The 22,116-nt window shown below is 46.5% G+C and overlaps 1 protein-coding gene across 3 annotated transcripts in view; it reads right to left on the reverse strand.

Moving 5' to 3' along the window:
* The window catches only part of TMC7 (transmembrane channel like 7), a 47,512-nt gene extending 28,792 nt beyond the window's left edge, over positions 1-18,720 (reverse strand). The window contains exons 1-2 of one of the 3 annotated variants that reach the window (XM_063099381.1): positions 18,662-18,720; positions 4,051-4,294 (exon numbers count right to left, since the gene is read on the reverse strand). The gene's annotated coding sequence lies outside the window, so the exon portion shown is untranslated. Of the gene's footprint in view, positions 1-4,050; positions 4,295-18,400; positions 18,441-18,516 lie in introns of those variants that run through there. The other 2 variants (XM_063099380.1, XM_063099382.1) reach the window with 2 other exon arrangements.
* Positions 18,721-22,116: the final 3,396 nt, after the last annotated feature.

Here is a 22,116-nt window from a genome sequence, read left to right on the forward strand (position 1 = left end):
CCTTACTGGTCACCTTCAAAAAAAAAAAGATAAAAAGCCCAGCTGAGGGAATAGGCTCAAAAAAGCCATGGCACATCCATAGGATGGACACTCTGCACTCGGTAAAATGATTGCAGACCACACCTGACCTCTTTCTCTACCCTGGGGTAGGTCATGTTCCTCCATTCTATCTCCCAGGACAGCGCTTCTTTTTATACCTAACCCTCTCTTCAACTGTGCAGTAGTTTGACTAATGTCTATCTTCCCCAACACACTGCAAGCTCCTTAAAGGCCAAGAATATATACTATTTTTGTGGTCCCCCGTGCCTGGCACACAGACAGTAAATTCTAGGACAGTCCAGCCATGTCTGCTTTGCTCACCATCGTAGCCACAGCACCTAGCACAGCACCAGGCTCTTTCTAGGTGCTCAGTAAATATCCCTCACATAATGAACACACAGTCCCTGATTAAAAATACTGCTCCTGTATTGTTCGAATTGCTTTCCCATGAGCATGGATTACATTTAGAGATACAGAGCACATTTTTCCTTCTTTTGCTGTCTTAAAACCCCCTCTATCTCCACTTCCATCCTCCTTCCTTCGCTTCTAAATTACTGAGCATGTACTTATGGGCCAGGCACTGGGCTGGTCTACAGCAGGCTTTTCAATATTGCATGATCAGCATTAGGGGCCAGATAATCCTTTGTTGTGGGGACTGTCCTGTGCATTGTAGGATATTCAGCAGCATCCCTGGTCTCTACCCACTGGATGCCAGGAGCGCAACCCCTCAGTTGTAACAACCAAGTATAACCCCAGATATTGTCAAATGCTACTTAGGATGGCAAAACTGCCCTCAGTTTCAAATCACTGGCCCACAAAGAATGCTAGAGTCTCTGCCCAATAGGTGCTGACAGTCTAGGACAGGGGTCAGCAAACTATGACCCATGGGCCAAATCTGGCCTGCGAACTATGACTAGCTTTTGCATTTTTAAACGATTAAAAAAAAAAAAAACAACTCAAAAGAAGAATATTTTTAATTATTTAATATTTGTTTTGGCGGCTCTCCAGTGCAGGGATCCGAACCTGTGACCTTGGTATTATCAGTGCCAGCTCTAACCGATTGAGCTAACCCGCCAGCCCTAAAAGAATATTTTGTGACATATGAAAATCACACGTAATTCAATTTCACTGTCCATAACTGAAGTGTTATTGTGCACAGCCACGCCCACACGTTATGAATTGTCTGCGGCTGCTTTTTTCTTTACAATCAGGCCTTTTCCAGAAAAAGTTAGCTGGACTTTTCCAGAAAAAGTTAGCCAACCCAGAGCTAGAGGGGAGACTGACACCCTGAAATCCCACCACCACAGTTGCACTGCGAGGAGCGCTAGAGAAGGGGGCATGGTCAGGGGCTCCGGGAACACAGAGCAGACCCCCAAGTCCAAACTGTTGTTGGGGGAGGGGTAAAGGGAGCAGGGGAAAGATGAGATGCGAAGGCGTGAACGTGAGAGAGGCAATGTGAGGAATCTGGGAAAAGCAGAACATCTGGTGTGGCTGGAAGGCTGCATAAGTGGGGGGGCATAGACAGCCCCAACTTCGACTGCACATGGGCAGAAAGTTTGACCCCTCCCCCCAGCACAGGCTCTCTGCCAGCCGTTCCACAGCATGTGGCACACACCTCCACCCCCGCCAGCCTCTCCTCCTCCATTAGACAGGCAGCTCCTGTCAAGTGAAGGGCCTTGAACCTTCAAACAAGCCTCTTTGTGCCGTGCCTCAGTTTCCTTATCTGTAAAGTGGGGTTAATAAAGTATCTACCCTTAAACCAGTGATTCTCAACTGAGAGGGATTTTGCCACCCCCACAGGACATCAGGCAATATATGGTGACAATTTTGATTGTCACAACTGAGGGGAGGGAGAGGTGCTATTGGCATCTAGTAGGTGGAGGCCAGGGTGCTGCAAAGATCCTACAGTGCACAGGACAGCCCCACACAACAGAGAATGATCCGGCCCCAAATGTCAATAATCAACAGTGCTGAGGTTGAGAAACCCTGTCTCAGAGGGCTGATAAAAGGAAATGGAGAGCTAAGAAGCACACCTGGTTGGCCGTAAGTGCTTAGTAACTATTAGCCACTACTATTATCATTCTCGCCATTATGTGTCCTGTTCTTTGCCAAATACTAGGGACTCGCTGGTGAACCAGATAGACATAGCCCCTCCCTGCATGAGCCCACTAGTTTCATTTTTCCAGTTAGCCTGGAAGTCCCTTGACGGAAGAAAGTCTCCCTCCTGGGTGTGGAAAAGCTAGATACAGAACAGCAGTATTTTATAAGAATTCAAAATTCATGACTCTGAAAGAGTGGAAAATGAAATATACTCATAAAGTCTTACTTTCTTCACATGTTTTTTGCAATACAAGGCCCCCAAAATTAAAAATAAAAACCTCCAAGGTTCATGTGTCTTCAAAGCTACAAGGCACAGGGCATCACTCACTGTATTTATGCTACTGCCCTTGGGTGGCCCCAATTAGAGAGTGTAAGGTAAATTCTGGACATAGACCTATTTCCTCCTCCCTGTGCACACCAGAGTTCCCCCTCCCCCCTTGGAAACTACCCCTGGCCAAGGTAGTTACCTAAGGAAAGGCACCTCTCCTTTAAGACAAATGGAAGACCGTAGGAAGCAGGAGCCAAGTAAATTAATTAGCATGTAAATGTAGCTAGCACACTAATGTTAAACTACTCTGGAGCCAGGAGGGTAAGAAGTAAGTTAACTTATCTACTCAGCCAGATGTTGTGCGAGCTGAGTTGGGTGAGAGTCTACACATAAGCATGTAAATGAGTTACACCTCTCCTTTGATTTGTTCACTATATAACTGTTGTGTGTACCCCATGGTGGTGCAGATTTCTACCTGACTGGCTGCCATCAGCACCTCCCGAAAGTTGAATAAACCAATATCTCTGCCTATTGCAATATTGGGTGAGTTTCTTTGGAATAGGTGAACACTGTGTGAGTGCCCTTTCAGATTTGGGGATCCTGCAATACAGAGAGTTAAGCAGAAATACCCACCTCTGTCATTATATCAGACCAATGGGAAAAACAATGCTTTGAATTCTGTGAGAATGGAGGAGATGGCAAGCTACCCCCGAAATCCATGTTTCCCTTCTCTGTCACTAGCAAGAGACATTTCCCAGCCTCCCTGGCAATTAGGTATGACCATGTGACTAAATTGTCCCTGGTAGAAATATAAGTAGAAGAGACACAGGTAACTTCCAGACTTGGTTCATAACCTCTCCCAATTCCTCAATTAACGTGTGCATGCCCTGTTGCAACGGGACTTTGCAGCTCTTTGCATTAAGAGGAGCAATCTCTTTTCCCACTCACTGAATCTGGACTGGCCTTGTGATCTCTTAGCCACAGAATGCAGGGCAAGTGCCTCAGGAGGCCGTGGAGTCTTCTGCTCCTTTCTTGGAATCCAGCTACCACCATGTGAACAAGCCCAGGCTAGACTGATGGAGCATGAAACTATGTGATCATCACAGCTGAGGCCATCCCAGACCAGCCTACGGCCAGCTGACCCCCAGCCAGGATCAGCAGAGCCCCCTGTCCAACCACAGCTGACCACAGATAGATAGGGAGCCCAGCGGAGACTAGAGTAACCCACCTGACTTGTAGACTTCTAAAAATGTTGTTTTAGGCTACTAAGTTGTGGGGTGATTTATTATGCTGCATAGCTAACTGGTGAACTCATACTCCATACTCTTTCCCTCTTTGCTATCTGGATTCAAACAAAAATGTGGCTTTCGAGGGAGCAGAGCCACGAGAGAGAAGAAGCTCAGGTCTCTGAATGGCTGCAAAGTCCCCCACTGACCTGAACCTAAGTATTTTATGTGAGCAAAAAATAAATTTCTAATATGTTGAGCTATTACATGTTTGGGTATCTTTGACACAGCGGCTTAGCTTACCCTAAGGAATAAAGTTTTAATTAAGTGAGCTCTTCAGGAAATGCATTCCACATATAAAATGCAACTGTGCCCATAACATCCATCATGTGGCTCCCAGGTGGCTAGTGAACAAACCTTAGTCTCCGCTTCTCAGAGATGTTCAGTGCATACTTCCGAAGGGACTGGTTACTGAGGTTTTCAGTGATTCCTCCCTCCAGTTGGGAGCTGTAAGAGTCAGTTGGCTTCAGCAGAATGCCACTTTGCTTGTCCCGGGAAAGGATGTTTGTCCTCCTGCGTGCAACTGACCGGTAGCTTGGCAATTCTTGAAGGAAGTTCACAGGTGGAGAGGAGAAGCAACTGGAGTCCAGAGAGAGATTCTCTGAGAAAGAAAAAAGAAAAAGAAGAAAACTATCATTCACTCCAATGACCTTGGAAGCCAAAAACCTTGGGAGACTAGGATCTCGTAGAACATAACTAAACCTTGCAGATAGTCACTAGCCTGGGCCAGAGACAAAAGCATTTGGATTTTATTTTATTTGCCATCATGGTGCTCAGAACAATGAACACATAGGCAAATGGGTTCATTTTGTGTAGATGTGTTTGTAAACATGCTTTAAGTTGCATGATATCTTTTAAGTTTTAGTGTTTAGCTGCAGCCACTAGCCAATGTGTGGCCTTGGGCAAGTTATCTAAACTCTGTTTTTCATTTGTCAAATGGGTTAATAACATTTGCTCCAACTATCCTCAGCAGCGTAGGGTATAAGAAAATATGCAATAAAACCTTGAAAAGCATAATGTGCTATACAAATGCATGGAAATAATAACATCAGCAGTAATAATAATAGAGTTTAGTGAGCATTTCCTGTGTGTTAAGAGATTCCCACACACTCATAGGATCTGGGCAGGCCTTGTGATCCACCTGGAACAACAGAACACAGAAGCGATGCTGTGCCATTTCTAAGCCCCACCACAGGAGGTCTCGCAGGCTTTGGCCTCTCTTTGCAACCCACCTGGAACAAGCCCAAGCTAACCTGCTGGAGGATGAGACCATGTAGCGAAGGTCACCCAGCTGAGGCCATCCCAGACCAGCCTTCAACGAGAGACCCTTAGTGGACCACAGACATAATTACTGAGGTAGGTACTATTATCATCCCCATTTAATAGATGAGAAGATAGTCGTGGATGTGCTCCCCATCCCCTTGCCTGAGCCCTCAAAGCCCTGCATGATCTGATCCCTGCCCACCTCTCCTCAGGCTCCTAGCCTCCCAACCACACATATTTTAGAATCTTTCAGATACTAACATGGGCTCAACTCCCTCCTCCTCAGAGCCTTTGCAGATGCTGTTCTCTCAGCCTGGAATAAACTTGCTCCACCTCTTTACCCTAAGAACTCCTACTCAAACGTCACTTCCGTAGGGAAACTGTCCCTGCCTCACTGTACTATTATACAGGTGCCTTATTAACACATTTTCCCAAACCCAGAGCTAATCACAATCTGCAAATACATATTTATTTGTGTGACTTGTGTGAGTGATGTCTGTCTTCCCTGTTGGACTGTAAATTCTTGGAGGGTAGGGACTTTGCTGATATCACCACTGTACCCCAGGACCTAGCACCATCCTTGGCACAGAGCAAGAGCCCAATAAATACTTCTGGATGGACAGATGAATGAAGGACATTCCTAATCTGCCCGTGTTTAGAGAGCCTGTGATCGGAGAGCTGGAAATAGAGTCAGATCTATCTGACTCCATAATCCACATTCTTTCTACTACATCTGGCCATAGCTGGAGGCCAAGATTTGCTGTGCCTTGTGCAGTGGCAGGTTTTCTGTTGAAGGTAAGGGAAGACACCGTCAAGATGGGTTTTATAACTGATCAGATTTTAGTGGTGGGAAGATCACTGAATGGAAACAGAGAGAACACAGGAAGAGAAGGAAGGAGGCAACGATCATTATGTGAGTAATTACCCCTATAGGCAGCAAAGCTCCTATGACTTCATGTAAGATGCTAAATTACTGGGTTTGAATCCCTGCTCTGTTGATTATTAGCTGTGTGTCTTTGGGAAAGTTACTTAACCTCTCTGAGCTTCAGTTTCCTCATCTTGAATACTCATTCATTCAGCAGATATATCTACCATGTGTCCTATCAGGAGCTAGGGATACCACAGTGAGCAAAGTAAATGGCCTACTCACTTATTCTGGCACTTACATTCCAAGGTGAGGGACAGGAAGATCAGACAATAAACAGGCAATAAATATTATGCCAGGAGGTGCTAAGTGCAAAGAAAAAGACAAAACAGAGTGGTGTAAGGAGACAGGTGACATAGGGGAGGTGCTCTATTTTTGATAAGGTGGGGTCATGTATGGTCCCTCTATAAGGTGACATTTGGCTGGGGCTGAATGAAGGTATGGTGCGAGACCGTGGATATTTGGGAACAGCAAGTGCAAAGACCCAGGGGCAGGGCTGTGCACAGCATGTTTGAGGAAGAGCACGCAGGCCTGTGTGGCTGGAGAGGAGTGAATGAACAGGAGCCTGGTAGACTGTTTGTTGGTGGCCACCAATAAGTCACACCAGCTCCTCTGTGGTGCCCTCCCCTGCAATCTGAGCTAGAGCTGTGACTTGCTTTAACCAAAGTAGCAACAGAAGGGATGCTCTGCCACTTCCAGCCCCAAGTCATAAAAGGGTCTGGGGGTTTCCACTTCTATGCTCTCAGGAGCCCTGGGCTGCCATGTACGAAGTCTGGCTGTGCTGGGACAGCCATGTGGAGAGGAAGAGGCTCTAAGCCCACAAGGAGAACTAAGGAACTGCCTGACAGCAAGAACCAAGGTCCCAGGCTTGTGCCCCAGGCCCCCGGGCATCCTCACCGGGCCCTGCCATGAAAAGCCTGTCTTGGTCACTCTGGCCCGAGCAGATGTCACAGGCAGCAGTGTGCCGTCTCTTGGAATCCTGATGCACAGCATCAGCAGAAATAACAAAACGGCTAAGCTACTGCATTCGGAGTAGTTTAAGTAACAATAGGCATCTGGGATAGGGAAAATGCACCCGCTGAGGTCAGAGAGGTGGCCAGGATTGGACCACGTCGGGCTTTGCAGGCTGTGGTGTGACCTTCAGATGTGACTCACATGGGAAGCACTGACGGGAGCCAAAGCATGTCATGCTCTGCCCACATTCTAGAGGGTCACTCTGGAGGCTGCAAGGCTGAGGACAGGACTTACCCAGGCACCACTCACCCATGAGCAAGGAAGGTGATCGGATGGGGAGAAGATCTCAGCGCAGTGCCCAGCACACACTGGGCTCCCTAAATGAGCTAACGGGCTGAGGAAGAAAGGGCTGGGGAGAGATGGGGAGAGAACCAGCCGCAGCCTCGCTCTGCCACACAGATCTGGAATCTTTGCCTCTCCCTGATGGGCAGGCTCAGACACAGAGGAGCAGCTGTCCCGCTGCAGATGACACACAGCCATGCAGATGACACAAGCCTGCCTGCTTCACTCACCCTTTCAATTCCCTGCTCCTACTCACCCTGAGGATATGACACACTTCCATTAGTAACAATGGCTTCCTACAGCAAATAGGGGTATGGCAGGGTGGGGGCCCCGGAAGGCAAGGTCCAAGCACTCCCCTCTCCAGGCAGCAACAAAGAGCTATTATTAACCAGGAACAAATGTCTTTGAACATAGAACAGCATTCACCTACTGAATATTCAGCAACTGTGGGGTCAGGGACCCAGGGCAGGCGCTGGCTTCAACACTAGCCTGTCACTCACTAGCCAGGCCACCCCAGGCAAGACAACAGAGTCACATTTTTCTCATCTCAGGAATGGGGAATATAACACCATGGACCTGATCAGTGTGATGGCAAGGATGGGGTTACAAACAGCGTAAATAATGTTGGCTAAGATTTACCGAGCACTTGCCTGTGCCAGGCTATTCAGAGTACTTGATGTGCTATCATCATACTTAACACTCTGAGCTACTCTTTGAATAGAATTATTCCTATTTTACAGATGAAGAAACTGAGGTTAAGTGGCATGCTCACTCACACAGTAAGTGTTGGAACTAGGGACCTATCACAGGTTTATCAGACCCCAAAGCTGTAGTCTCCTCCATGAACAGATTCAATGAGTCATGGATTTGAAAGTGCTTTGAAAATGCTAAAATGCCACACACATAAACTAGGCAATTATCTGATCATTCTTCCATACAACCTCCCAGGAAGAATACGTTCTATTCACATTTCATAGAGATGGTCCCTGGTGGAAAACTCTTTTCTAAATGGCCATCACTGAAGAGGAAGGATTTTTCCTCTTCAGACTCTCCAAGGAAGTTCCCCATCTTCAAACAAAAAATATCACAACCATACTTTTGAACATGGGCATCATTATTTTTATAACCAGGATCCACCTCTTCCTGTTTTCAGATAGGACCACACACTCTTCAAAGCATGACATCACCTGATGTCTCATGCCAACCTGCAGAAGCAGGCAAAGATGGATTCACTGCCCTGGATTTTCAACATGGAAACTGAGGTCCAGAGAGACGGTGACCTGCCCAAGGCTTTGATGTGAAGACAGACTCCTGCACGTCTTAGAAGGGTGGGCCGCTTCACCTCTCTAAACCTTAATTTTCTCACCTTCAAAGGAGAGTAAGAATGTCTCATTATGGTTATTGTCAGACACTCTACTGTGCTGCTCCAGCTGAGTGTTACCGTTGGCATGGCCACTTTAAGTCCTGTGATCAGTGTGAGGGCTGCCTGGTGACCATTTGCCCAGGAGAGGGGAGCATATTTCAGATACGTGGTGCCTCCATCTAGGAATTTCCAAAATTTGTTGGCTGCTGGAGCAAGATTTCAGCAATGAAGAGGTTATTTAGGTGAAAGGGTGACTGAGTAATTACAGGAGAAACACAGCAGAGGCAGGCACAGTTCCTTCTTCTAGTATCTGGTATTCTTCCGGGTTAAGGGTAAAGTTAGTCCCTCTGAGGCTTAGAACAGTGTCCTGCTCACAGAAGGCCCTCTCTCTGAAGAATGAATGATTGGATGAATGAATAGGCAGAGGCAGGCACATCTGGAGAGCATCGTTAGGTCCTAACTCTCTTTTCTTTTTTTTTTTTTAATTAATTACTTTTATTTTATTTTATTATTTTGCTGGCCGGTGCAAGGATCGAACCCTGGACCTTGGTATTATCAGCACCATGCTCTCACTGACTGAGCTAACTGGCCAGCCCCTAACTTTCTTGGCATCTTTTCCATAGGACACAAAATCCTACCACTGGGCATGAACCCTTTCAGGATGTGGGCCAAGCGTGATCTAAATGGCACTAAAACTACCACCGGCTTCCCTGGGGCACTTGCCAAGAACCTAGCCCGACCTTATTTGGTGCTGAGGCTGAGTTCCTGGCAGGGTTTTGCTTCCCACTCACAGTGTCATGGAAACTTTGGGTGACAAGGGACCTTGTGGGTCACTGGGTCCAGGCCTCTTGCCAGCTTCCATGGGAATTAGGATGAAGACTTGCTTGCTGCTTTGGCAAGCACCCATTATGCTGTAACCTCCATGAGGGCAGGGACCCTGTCTTTCTCCATCACCACTGAATCCCCAGAGTCTAGCACAGAGCCTGGTACATGACAGATGCTCAATCCCTGCTGAAAGAATGAGTGAATGCAGAAATGAATAGGAAATGAATGACTTTGGTGCTAGGGGTACAGGCAATGCTGGATACAGCCACCAAGCCACCCAAAGTATGTGCTCAGCATCCCAGCAAAGCAGGGATGCCAAAAAATGAGAAAAAAGATTTATGGAATTTAAGCATTGAACATTGTTCTTTTCTATATGGATGATTTTTTTTTCACAATTGAAAAAAACTTAAAGAAAAAACGGGCAAGAAATATTGACTGAGATGTTGACTGTATATACATTCTTCTCATTTCAGATGCTTTACAGAAACCAGCCCTATTAGAAATGTGCTTTGCTTTTTTTTCCTCACAAAATGATAAAATGTCGTGCATGCACACATGATTTGATATTACCAATAAGGCAGTGAGGACCTCAATTTCAGAAACTTTTGGACTTCTTTCCACTCACTAAGGTGACATTGTTTTTACTTTGGGTGCTAACTGGAGGTAGGGTGCCTGAATAATGTGTGCTTATAGCTACCAAAGGGTCTTAACCCAGGAGCTCATACAGTCCAGGGACTCTAGTTGAAGCTGCTATGACATGTCCATCAAGTGCTAAAAACCCTCCCAGGCCAGGGACACATCACTGCCCTACTCCTAGAAAGACTACCCAACCATCCATTCTCACTCACTCATCCACTCGGTCACTCAAAAAGATTTATTGAGCAACTACTTATGACTTAAGCCCTGTTCTAGGACTGGGACACAGCCTTAAATTTGACACATCATTTCCCTGCCTTTATGGAATAAAACTTCTGTTTGGAGGAGACACACATCAAACAAGTAAGAACAGTATATTTCAGATGGTGATAAGTGTGGTGAAAAATAAGTCAGGGATGGGAGATGGGGAGGTCAGGGAAAGGAGGAGGCCATTTTAAAGAGTGGCCAAGGACCATCTCCTGAGAAAGTGACATTTGGGCAAAGAAATGTAAGAAAGTAAGGGAAGTAGCCCCACAGCTATCTGGGAGAGAAGCATCCATGGGAGAGAGAAGAGCAGGTGCAAAGGACCTGGGGCAGAAGGTCACTCAGCCAGTTAGAGGAACAGGCAAGAGACTAGGAGAGTCATAGGAAGGATAGTGATGGGAGAGGCCATCAGGGGAGAAAGAGCCAGGCCACACAGGGCCTTATGGGTCATGGTAAGGACAATGGCTTTTATTCGGTAAGGTGAGACTGTTGGGGGAGTTATGGCAGAGGAGTGAGGATCTGATCAGGTTTAACAGGATTGCCCTGACTATATCTGTCCCTAAGCTACACAGGGTAGCATGGCTATACGCCAAGCCAGGGCACCATTTCTTGGGCTGCACTGGCCTTCTGCAATGAAGGACATGCTCTGTATCTCAGTGTCTAATATGGCGACCACAGCTGCATGGGACTTATTAAGCAATTGAAACGTGGCTGTTGTGACTGAGGAAAGGAATTTTAATTTTATCAGACTTTATTAAACTGACATTTCCCTAGCCACATGTGGCTAGTGGCTGCTGTACTGGACAGCACAGAGGAGCCTCATTCATGGGAGCCTGGAGCCTAGTCTGAAAGGGGAGGAGCCCAAAGCCCTGGGAGCCTCCTCCATCTGGCAGACTTCAAAATAACTGTCTGGGAGGACCTGCGTGAGTCATGCTGACGGGCACCTGGGTGGGGCCTGGGGCCTGGCTGGGTCCAGCGCTTTACAACCAGATGAGCAAACACTCTTTGGGAGCAGTGACTAACTCAGTGATCAGAGCCACTCCTGGTCTTAGATCCCAGGTCTCCTGGTTTTCAAGCTGTCTGTGCAGCAGTTACTGTGATTCTGTCTGTCTGAGGAGGGGACAAGGCACGGCGGTTAAGCCAACCTGCCTGGATTCGAACCTCAGTTCCTCTTGTCACCTGTGTCCCTGGCAAGTTTCTTGACCACTCTATGCCTCAGTTTTCCCACCTAGGAAATGGGGACAACAGTTCCCACTTCATACAGCTGTCTTGAGGATTAGGTGGCTATCCTGTAAAGTGCTTAGAAAAAAGGTCAGCAAACCTTTTCTATAATGAGGCAGATATTTACTATTTGCTATATGGTCTCTGTTGCAACTCTTCAGCTCTGCCGTTGTAGCAGCCACAGACAATCCATAAATGAATGGGCATGGCTGTGTGGTAGTAAAACTTTATTTACAAAAATAGGTGGCAGCCTGGATTTGGTGCATAGGCTGGAGTTTCCAGATCCCTGGCTTAGAAAGACAGTGCTTGATACATTGTGTTATATACTTGTAGGCTATCGCTGGTTATTTATTGACAGACATAATATACATGAAGATTTTAAATTTGCAATGGGTAATCTTGCTATGGATCAAGCTACTCCTTATGTGGAGTGTTTTTTCTCCTTGGCCAGGACTTCTCCAAAAGGGAGAGTTACAGCGTTCCTGGAAGCAACAATAAGAACAAGCCTTTTATTGGGCATGCACCATGATTATGCCACACCTTTACATAATTATCGCCTGTGAACCTCATAATTACTTTATCCCACAGATCCTTCTTATCTAATATCCTCGTTTTGCAGATATGAAAGGTTCAGAGAAGATAAGAACCTCGCCCAAGGTTGAGCTAAGGTCTGAACCATGAGGGCAAAGATCTCAGCAGGTCTCACTTGCTTTTACACCCCTGGCAATTAGCATGGGGCCTGGCACATAACAGTTGCTCAGTAAACATGTCTCAAATGAGTATCTAGGCACATGAGCTCTAGAACATTAATAGTCTTCTGTTTCGGTAGCATGTCAGATAACTTCTCAGAGCCTCAGTTTCCACAGGTGTAAAACGGGCAAATAACACCTACTTCAGTGAGTTGTCATAAAGAATTAAAGTAACACACAGAATCCAAAACCAAACTACCAACCTGGGCCTGCCAGATCCTCCTGAACTGGCTCCCGCTTGCCTGGCCTCGTCTCGTCTCCTCCTCCTCTAAGCTCCAGCCTGAGGCCTCCTCAAACGCACCAAGGTCATTTCCACTGCCAGGCCTTTGCTCTCGTCCCTGAATGTTCTGTCCACCTGCACTTCATAAGACTGGATCCTTTACATCCCTCAGGCCTCAGCTCGGAAGTCATCTCCTCAGAGAGGCCTCCAGACCACCCTTTCTGAGCAGACCTCTCCTTTCCTCTCTCTTATCACCCTGTTCAGTTGCTTCCCAGAAGTTATGGCAGCTCCAATTACCTTATTTTTCTCTTGACCTGTTTAGTGTGCGTCTCCCTTGAACAGAAGCTCTGAGAAAGCAGAGACCCTGCCTGCCTCTTTCACCACTAATCCCCAGGGCCTGGTTCATGGTCATCGCTCAGAGTCGATTTTCTTCCCTTCCTCCTCTGAGTGGGGCTGGGGGAAGGACAGCCCAGCAGAAGTCTGGGTGGTCCCAGACTCAAACAATACTCTTTAAAGAGCAGCCAGATTGCAACAGAGTTCACAACACTGAAAAGTTATTTCCCCCTTTTATCCTTCTAAGTTCTTCACTTCCTGAAAAAACAAATAAAAAAGCCACCGAGGGCCTCTGGGTCTAATCTGGGCCTGAGTTACTGAGCAGGGCTCAGCCTCTTACAGACAGAGAGGAAAAAAATAATTCAGACGGGTGGGTCACTAGAGAACTACGCCAGCCTAAAAATGGCCTGTGTCATCTCCAGCTGTGTCAGAACTGCAGAACATTCCACCTTCCTGTGACACCTTTACATAAGTGTGATGAGTAACCGGGATGAACAAGCTTAGCAGATAAGAGGGAAAAAAATAAATACCGCAGGTCAAATGGTTATTTGGCTTCAAGTTTAATACAGTCCATTAGATTGAAGCAGGCCCAAAGCATAGTTGTTTAACTGTAGATTAGCTCCTGAAAGTGCAGGCACACGGCACATGCTGTCATCAAACCTTTTAATATTAGGGCTAGAGAAGGCCCCACTAATAGTAACAGTTACCAACAGCTACCAAGTGAGTGCCCAGTGCCCGCTGGGCACGGTACTGAGTCTTTGACATGGTTATCTTATTAAATCTTCTCCATGACCTTAGCAGACAGAAGCATAATTATTCCCATTTTACAGATGAGAAACCTGAGGCTCAGAGAAGATACAAGACTTGCCCAAGGCCACACGGCTGAAAACTGGTGAGTTGGGCCAGGCGGGTTCTATAAAAACTGTCAGAGGCACTCTTCATTTATCTTAAAAACAAAACAAAATGAAAAACAGATTCTAGCTCCTCAGGAGGAGCCCTGAGGGTTTTTGCCCCTTTCCTATTCCAGGTGTTCCCTGACCAACACAGGCAGGGTTAATCCAAACACAGTCACATTAGTGCCCTCCAGGTCCCCTCCCAAGAGTGGTGTCCCCTGAGGAGCACAGAGAGGCGGTGGCTCTGCAGCTATCACACGGGGTTCAATCTTGCCTGGTCACAGCGATCTGGAGATTGGTTGAGTCACTTCAGTGTCCACCCTCCACCAACTAATGGGTGAATGATCATAGTCACCCCTCACAAAAGGGCTGAGAATCACTGAGTTTGGCCATTCCTCAAGAAAAGTGAAATGTAGAATTACCATGTGATCCAGCAATTCCACTCCTAGGCATATATCCAAAAGAACTGAAAACAGATATTCAAACAAAAACTTCTACATGAATGTTCATGTCAGCACTATCCACAGGAGTCAAGAGGTGTAAACAATCCAAATATCCATCAGTGAAGGGGCCGGCCCGTGGCTCACTTTGGAGAGTGTGGTGCTGATAACACCAAGGCCACGGGTTCGGATCCCTATATAGGGATGGCCGGTTAGCTCACTTGGGAGAGTGTGGTGCTGATAACACCAAGGCCACGGGTTCGGATCCCTATATAGGGATGGCTGGTTAGCTCACTTGGGAGAGTGTGGTGCTGACAACACCAAGTCAAGGGTTAAGATCCCCTTACTGGTCATCTTTAAAAAAAAAAAACAAATATTCATCAACAGATAAGTGAATAAACAAAATGTAGTCCATCCATATAATAGAATATTATTCAGCCATAAAAAAGAATAAAGTACTGATACACGCTACAACATGGATGAATCTTGAAAGCATTATGCTAAGTGAAAGAAGGCAGACGTTTATATGAAATGTTCAGAATAGGCAAGTCCACAGAGACAAAAAGCAGGTCACTGGCTGTAAGAGGCTGGGGGCCAGGGAATGGGGAAGGATGCTAAATGGATATGGAGTTTCCTTCAGGGTGATGAAAATGTTCTGGAACTAGACTGAGGTGGTGGTTGTACAACATTGTGAATGTCTTAAATGCCACTTAATTGTACACTTTAAAATGGTTAATTTTGTTATGTGAATTATACCTCCATAAAAGGAAGGAAGGAAGGAAAGAAAGGAGGGAGGGAGGAGAGAGATAAAGAAAAAGAAAGGTGAGAGGTAGGCAGGGGCTAGGTCAGGGCAGTAATCCCCCTTCTAGGGGGCCCCGGAGACAAGGTGGTCCCCCAGCTTCTACTCCTATCAAAACCTCCACTTTACAGATGGGGAAACTAAGGCTCAGAAAAAGAAGTAACTTGCTCAAGGCCACACAGCTTATAAGGGGCCAAGTCACGGTCTGAACCCAGGATTGCTCAATTCCAAAATCCCTGCTCTTAAAAATAACACACCTCGGGCCGAGCCCGTGGCGCACTCGGGAGAGTGCGGTGCTGGGAGCGCAGCGACGCTCCCACCGCGGGTTCGGATCCTATATAGGAATGGCCGGTGCACTCACTGGCTGAGTGCCGGTCACGAAAAAGACAAAATAAATAAATAAATAAATAAATAACACACCTCAAGAGAAGCAAGAATACAGTTCAATAGATACTTCGACAGGGTGAGGCTAGGGCTGTGTAGGCACCGAGAAAGGACACAGAGTCCAACCTGGGGAGGGGAGGTAGTCCAGGAAGGCTTTCAGGAGGAAGTGAGACCAGATTGAAAGAAGAAGAGTATGCATGTCTTATAAGCAAGTACAGTAATGGTCCCCTTGGTAGAGGAAGAGGGGCTTAGCAGGCTCAGGAAGCAACATGGAGACCATTGGGTGGGTGTTGGGGGGAAATGGGGGGACCAAATCAAGAAGGGCATCCACTCAGCTACTCTTCACTGGAGGCCTGCTATGCACCAGGCACTGGGGTAAACCAAACAGGGTCAGCCCCTGCCCTTCTGGAGCCCACCGTCTAGCAGGGGAGGCACAGACATCCATAGTAACAGTTCACACTTACATGGTACCATGGCCACTCTCCAGGATGGCCCCCCCCAGTGATCCTCCCCTCCCAATATCCTGGCATTCATGCCCTTACACGGGCCCCTTCTACACTGAATAGGGCTGACCTATGTGGCCAATAAGGTTCTGTAGAAATAACAGTGTGATTTCCGAGACCAGATCATAGAAGATGTTACAGCTTCCCTCTTACTCTCTCTTGGATCATCCAGTCTGGCGGAAGCTAGCTGCCATGTCAGAAGGACACTCAGGCATCCCTCTGGGAGGTCCACATGGAGAGCAACTGAGGCCTCCTGCCAACAGCCAGCTCAAGTCACCATCCACGTGAAAAGGCCAGCTTAGGAGGGATCTGCCAGCCCCAGTCAAGCCTTTGGATGACTGTATCCCCAGCCGACACCTTGATTGTAACCTCCTGAGACTCTGAGGCAGGCCACCCAGATAAGTCACTCCCGATATCTGACCCACAAACACTGTGAGATAGTCTAAGTGATTATTATTGTTCTAAGCCATTAAGTTTTGGGGTAATTTATAATGGCATAGGTAACTAAGACAAATACTAAGTTTTCTATATAAGTGAACCCACTTAATGCTTATAATGGCCCTCTGCAGTAGGTAGTATCATTATCTCTGTTTAATTCATAAGGAAACTGAGGCACCAAACCCTTAATTGCCTTGCCCAAAGACAAAACCAGTAAGTGGAGAAACAAGGATTTGCACCTAAGACTCCAGAGTCCAGATTGATAATCACTACATTACAGCTGCCAGCACGGTTGAGGGTACACTCTACTCCTTCATTCACTCAAAATATAAGCAGCATCTGCTAGTGCCAGACACCATTTTAGTTTCTAGGGAAACAATACAAAGCCCCTGGTCTTATGGCACCCACATTCTAGAAGGAGAGACAGCTACTAAACCAGGAAACAATCAAACCAGACGACTTCAGATGGTCATAAATACTTTGAAAGAACGAGCAAGGTAACTGGAAAGGGGAGGAGAGATGGGGACATTCCTTCCGACAAGATGGCCCAGAGGTCTGCCTCTCTGAGTGACATTTGAGCAGAGACCTGACAGGCAGATGAAGCAGCTGCCAACTGAGGGTCAGAGAAAAGTGAAATCAAGGCAAAGAGAACAGCAGATGCAAAGGCCCTGGGGCAGAAATGACCTTGATGTGTTGGAAGAATGGGAAGGCAGCCAGTGTGGCTGGAGCAAGGTGGGTTAAGGGAGAGTTGGAGGTGACGAGGGCCTGGAGAGGTGGGCTGGGGTCGAATCACCAGGACTTGGTGGCTGCCATGGAAGAGCCCAAAGTTAATTCTCAGAACAGCAAGAAGCCACTGGAAAGTTTTAGTTAAACAGGGGAGTGATCTTCCTCATCATCTAGAAGTATCCATACTTCCTACTCTTTAAATCAAGTCCCTTTGTCTCCTGCACCCCACCCAACTGTCCTCCCTTGGTGCCCATACAACTGGTCACTGTTTACAAAGTGCTACAAAGTTACAAATACAGTCCTTTCTGAGCCTCCCACCCATGTTGGTGGGTACAAAGCCATAAAACATCATCTGTCCAAGGGGCAGGGGAGACCTTTTAGTTAGAGGGACCAGTAATAATACTCATGTTATAACACCAAGGTCAAGGGTTTGGATTCTCACACCAGTCAGCCATGCCCCCCCCCAATAATAATAGTACTCATAAAAAAACACGTAGAGTCCCCTTAAACACTCAGCTAAGATCCAAGAAATATGAATAGCACAACCTCTGTATGGGAAACAGAAGCTGGCATCTTCAAGGTAATGGCCTGTGCTAAAATAAGAGAAAGATAAGTACCAACCAGAAAAATAGTTGAATTGCTATTATCAAAAAGCTAAAATTGAGATGACGCCAGCAATATTGAGCTGGAAAATAATTGGCATTGAATCCAGCCTGACTTTTGTTTTCTGGTTCCTAAGCGTTTTCCCAGGGTTTGGATCTCTTCTACATTTTTTTTTTTCTTCTAGATGTTGAGAACAATCTAACTGCAAGGGTCCTATGTGTTTTACTCTAAAGCCTTTGTTTTGTGAAATCTCTATTCTCAAATTGAAATGGAGAAAATGTTGCACATAAAACCCACAGCAGGGTCTTGTGTTTTGTTCAGGACAAATATAAGACACAAATGCTATAAAGAAGCCTGCCAGGGTGCTGCCAACTTTTCTGGTGCTTGTATATATTTATGTAAAAATTCATGGTGCTGTACACTTCACTGCAAGTTTTAACGAATAAAAGAGAGAGAGAGAGAGAGAGAGAGAGAGAAAGGATTATAATGCTTGGCTGGCTCCTATTTATTGTGCCTTTCTATGTACCAGGTGCTGTGCTAGCCATTTCACACATTTCTCAGCTAATCCCACCGCCTCCTATCTTATTCCCATTTTACTGCTGGAGAATCTGAGGCTCAGAGAAGGCAAGCGACTTACCAAAGATCACACAGCAATAAACAGCCAAAGCAGAATTCAGTTTCAAGACGGTCTAATGGTAAAGTCTGAAATATCTAGGAGGCAGGCCCGTCAGACCAGAATGTTAGGGCTGACGGGGCTCTCGCAATCTTTTCACTGAACAGACAAGGTTAGTATTTAGAGATTGGCCCGGGATCCCTCGGTCAATACCTGGAAAGCCAACCCACCACGGTCCGGACTGCCATTCCAGCGCCATGCTCCCTCTGAATTGGATGAGGATGGGTTGGAGGAGAAAAGGCAGGAATAAGAAAGATCCCCCTTCCCACCTGCTTTTCCCCAAAGCCAGGAGCAGCCGGCGCAGAGAGGTGGGAGGGGACCGTGACCCACGCCAAGCTCCAGCACCCGGCGCCCGCCGTGCGTCCCCCGAAGCCGGGAGCACCGTCCCCGAGCGCGCGATCCCCGCCGTCCTACCTTGGTGGCCGACCGGCTGCCTGCTGGGCCTGCCGGACGGGAGCGCACTGGCACTGGAGTCGCTCATGGCTGCGCGCCACGCTCCGGAGAGGACGCCGGGGACCCGCTCCGGCCGCCTCCGCCTCCCAGGCCTTCCCTCCCTGAGCCGGGATTCCAGGTTCCGGCGCCGACGTCACAGAGCCCGGGGCGGGGCGCCCAGGCGGCCCTTCCCACGCCCGCAGCCCGCGCGACCACCCGAGGGGGCCGGCGTGGGGACGCGAGACCCGGCTGCAGAGCCCTGGAGATCCGCGAAGCCTCCATCCAGCGGCGGTGACAAGCAGCGACCTCCCAGATGTCTCATTTATAATAATAATAATAATAATAATAATAATAATAATAATAATAATAATAATAATAATAAACAACCAAGATACCGAACAAGCGTATCTAGTAACTTACCGCTGGGATACAGGAAAAAAAAAAAAAAAAAAGAATATATTTGTACATGTTTGCAAATGCCTAAGATATCCCTCTAGAGGGTACAAGAAATCGGCTCCCCGCGGTTGCCTCGGGTGGGGAGTGGGGAGACTGGGTGGAGGAAGGATTTTCACTGCATGCAGTGTTTGTCTTAAATTTTGCACCATATCCACGTTTTTTCTCTCCCTCTATACATCTATTCATCTGCAGTTTAAAACATAAAATTAAAGGTAATTGCCAAATATAAATGAGTAGATAAATAATAAAGGGGGAAATGTAGATAAATTTCCTGAGCAGAATTCCAAATTATTTACGTAGATACTTCACGGAGGTGGAGCTTAACTCTCTACTCCTTAAGTGTGGGCTGCACGTAGTGACAACCTTCCCGTGAGTACAGTGTGGAAGGGAGGGAGGGGACCTTTACAGATTACACTTGACAAACACTTTCTCAAGCAGGTGATCAAGGTTAACATCATCCAAGGCGGCTGGCCGCTTAGCTCAGTTGGTTAGAGTACAGCCTTGCAATACTAAGGTCACGAGTTTGGATCCCCATACTGGCCAGCTGTCAAAAAATTAAATAAAAAGTAGAATAGCTTTAAAAAAGAAAAATCAACAATAAGTCATGTGAATCGTGTTCACCCATGATATGATGTGATGAGAATGACATTACCTCTGTGGCCTTTTCCCCCAAAACCTGTAATCCCAGTCTAATTATAAGAAAAATAACAGACAAACCCCAATTGAGGGACATTCTACAGAATACCTGATCATTACTCCTCAAAACTGTCGAGATCATTTAAAAAAAAACAACTTTTGAAAAAGCAAAGTCTGAGAAACTGTCAAAGCCAAGAGAAGACTAAAGAGATATGCTCATGTGAAATCCTGGACGGGATTCTGGAACACAAGTTAAAATACATTAAGTAAACACTATGGAAATCTGAACAAAATATGGACTTTAGTTAATAATCATGTTTTAATTAGTTCACAATCAGTTCACTAATTGTGCGAAATGTACCATATTGATGTATGATGTTAATGGTAGAGGAATAGAGTATGAAAACTGTGTATTATCCTCAAATTTTTTCTGAAAATAGAAAACTGTTCTAAAACAGAAAGTTGTGTGTGTGTGTTTTTAAATAATTGTTTGGCTCAAAATAAAGGCTATTTTTATTGTGATTGGGGGGTTACTGGGTGGGAAACTGGTTTCCAATTATTTCCTGTGTGAGCTGGGCCATGTGTCTCAACCTTTCTGAGCCTCTGTTTTCTCACCTATAAAATGAAGATATAAAACTAGAACATAGTTTCCAGGGCTGTGGTAGGAGCAATTGCCTGAAGTGCCTAGCAGAGCATCTGGGAAAACTAATTTGGATAGCAACCTCATAACTTATACAAAAGAAAACCCAAGGAAAAAAGTAAAATCATGGAAGTACTAAAAGAAAAGGTGGGGATTTTTTTTTTTTTTTTTTTTTTTTAGGTTATCATAGTAAGGAAAGACCTTACTAAGTCTGACCCAAACTCAGAAACCAAAAAAGAATAATAAATTTAACTACATAAAAATTTTGAATTCTGCAACACAATCGATAACATTTGTACAGGATATTCTTTGCAGGGTTGTTTGTAATAGCCAGTGACTGGAGGCAGCCTGAATTTCCATGGATGAGTGTGGCTTGCCACAGTGCCCCCTACCGACTCAATCCTAGCACTTTGTTTTGTCTGTTTCCCACACTGGGATATCAGCTTGGGGAGGGCTCTCTTTTATCATTAGGGAAATAACAGCATCATCCACAGCAGCAATTGCCACTTGCTGAGAACATCCTCTGGACCAAACCCTTACCATGCATTGCATCATTTAACCTTGATCATCCCTAAGAGGTCAGTGGGAACCTTTGGTGTCCAGGTTATAGAGAAAAGAACCACAGCTCAGAGGGGCAGTTGGAATGGCTCCTCCTTGCTCCTTCCCTCCTAACTCAGCACCACTCATCTCACCCAGCACCACTGCCTCCCGACTGACCCCCTGCCCTGTCCACGCCTGTGCGCCTGGCAGTCAGAGCCAACCTCTCAGAAAAGATCAGATCTTGTCATTTTCCTGCTTAACCATCCCCCTCCTCCAATGGTTTCCTCTTGCCACTTAAAATACATACTCTCCTCCTTATCATGTGTCCGCCAGGCTTGGCAAGATCTGTCCAACCCCACTGCCTACCAACTCCATGATGGATCACTGACCTCCTCTCTGCTGCTTGAATGCACCTAGCATGTTCCCGCCTACTGGCTTCTGCAGTTGCTGTCTTCTCCCTGAAAGCACCTCATATTTCCCCTTGATTTGTCTGCTTCTACCTTCAGATGGCAAAAGAGGGCCACATTGCAGCTCTAAAATGACATCAACTCTGCAAAGACTGAGTCTTTGAGTCTCAGAGTCACAATCACCAAGTCCTGGGAGGTAGAGTTTGAGCTAATTAAGTCAGGAATAAATTTCCAGTCCCATCCACCTGGTCCTAATGCAGGCTGCCCTGGTACTCACAGCTCCCCCTCTTCCTCTCCCTTCCTTCCACCCCACCAACTGTCATTGCACAAGTTGTCTACAACAGAAGTGCTTTGTACACTGTAAATCCCAAACGTCGATGCAGTAGCTGTGGCTGTGTAAGACTTATGACTGTGGGGTTGCAAAATGGGCTAAAAAAGAGGGCACTTTACACGCCAAAGGAAGAACTCTGCTCCTTTACTTCTGACACCAAATAGGTGGGATTTTTCCACACCAACCCATTCTCCAACTCTCCCAGCACCAACTGGATGTCCTACAATTCAATTCAATTGAGACACTATCTACTTGGAAGTAAAGTCAAACCCCACAGGTTAAAGGCTCAGTCCCCCAAGACTGCCCCTACTTCAGATGCCAATCACAAGCCAGGGCCTCTGGAGACAGTAAGAAGATCCATTGCCAGGGTTTAGGGGGGTGGGAAAGATGAATAGGCAGAGCAGAGAGGATTTTTAAGACAGTGAAA

This window comes from Cynocephalus volans, chromosome 6 (genome assembly GCF_027409185.1).
Source record: "Cynocephalus volans isolate mCynVol1 chromosome 6, mCynVol1.pri, whole genome shotgun sequence".
Taxonomy (NCBI): Eukaryota; Metazoa; Chordata; class Mammalia; order Dermoptera; family Cynocephalidae; genus Cynocephalus; species Cynocephalus volans.